The following is a 1483-nucleotide window of genomic DNA, read 5'->3' as shown; positions in this document are numbered from 1 at the left end:
ATTCATATCGGTATCGGCAGATATCCAAATTTATGATATCGGTATCAGTATCGGACATAAAAAAGTGTTATCGTGCCATCTCTACACCAGATAAGAATCCGCTACACCCTTTCCCTATCCACTCACACTAACTTGCATTAACATCTGTTTATCCCTTTAAAGCCGGTGAAATATTCACCCTTGTGAATGTTAGATAGAAAGCACTTATGAACACCATAGAAAAAAGTGCTTATGCAAATGAATAGGCAAATTGTGTAAACTTGCCTCATTTGCTTTGAGTGCTAAGAGTAGAATAGTGCTATATAAGAACCAGTCCATTTACCTTCTCTGACAGTATTCTACAGATTGGCAGTCAAGGTTTACAGAACAATATAGCTGACAGCTCTCTACACAGACAACCTTGTCGTGCCAAAAAGGGATTTTCAATATTTACCAGAATAATTATTACCCATATTTAAAATGTTTTAAATGACTTGTTGTCAAAGCTGTCTCATGAATGATGAACATTTGTGTGATCAGCTTGGGCATGTTGTTTGTGTGAGAAGGTCGATTAGTTTAAACTAGTTTAAATTCAGTCTTCACTAAAAAGTATTTCAGCTAACAGAGTCAATAATGACAAACCGATGATCAAAACTTCACACTGATATTTATACTCTTTACTGAGTTACATGGAAGAAAATATTCCATGTTAAAAACTGAAGCTGCTGTTTACATCTTAAAGAGCAAAGTTCAAAGTTACCGAGGAGTAGTTCATGAGTGCTGACATGTGTAGTGAGCTCAGTCAGTGTTTGTCTCTTTTCTCTCTGTGGCCTCAGAAATGCTCACTCTGTTTGTACATCACTTATTTTCAAACGATAACGCTGTTAAACGGCTTATATTTAAAATGTGAATTTCAAATGGAGATAAAATGACATCATGAGGGAATTTTCTACCACCCTATCCATCAAAAACATGATGATGCGGAGAAAGTCTAAGTCTTACTTTAGAAAACAGTGTGTCTCTAACGTCTAAGTGAAAAGATAAATCCAAACCTGCTGCTGCTCTGACTCCACTTGGTCTTGTTGATCCAAATGTGAGTTCGTTACTGTGAACTATGAAGCAGCAGATTTCTGCTGTTTCTAATGCAGACGATCATGTGATAATATGATCATGTGATCATGTAATGCTGAGGTCAGGACAGAGAAGTGAAACCCTGTGAATAAGTTTGAAAAAAAAAAAAAGCAGAAATGGAGTCTGGGCTTTAGAAACATGCAGAAATGTTTGTTGGAGGCTTTCTGTCCTGTTACTGAGCACAGCATTAAAATTATGTTTCTGTTGTAGTTTCTATTGTTGTGACACTTTAAACTGGTTCCACTGCAGATCAAAGAAACACTCAGTGTGTTAGTGGAAGTTGTTTAGCTGAGCTGCTGAAGCCAGTGCATGTCCAGGCCCGTCTGAAGTTTGCCAGAGAGCACATGGATGATACAGCAGAGGATTGGGAGAA

At 37.6% G+C, this 1483-nt stretch overlaps 1 long non-coding RNA gene across 1 annotated transcript in view; it reads right to left on the bottom strand.

Moving 5' to 3' along the window:
- The window catches only part of LOC102294765, a 6937-nt gene extending 5883 nt beyond the window's left edge, over positions 1 to 1054 (bottom strand). Inside the window, exon 1 of the long non-coding RNA XR_317973.3 lies at positions 1032 to 1054. This is a non-coding gene — a long non-coding RNA (uncharacterized LOC102294765). The remainder of the gene's footprint in view (positions 1 to 1031) is intronic.
- Positions 1055 to 1483: the final 429 nt, after the last annotated feature.

Source organism: Haplochromis burtoni, unplaced genomic scaffold (assembly GCF_018398535.1).
Source record: "Haplochromis burtoni strain Fernald_Lab_line unplaced genomic scaffold, NCSU_Asbu1 Contig_1899, whole genome shotgun sequence".
Taxonomy (NCBI): domain Eukaryota; kingdom Metazoa; phylum Chordata; class Actinopteri; order Cichliformes; family Cichlidae; genus Haplochromis; species Haplochromis burtoni.
This window is presented reverse-complemented; position numbering and strand designations above follow the sequence as displayed.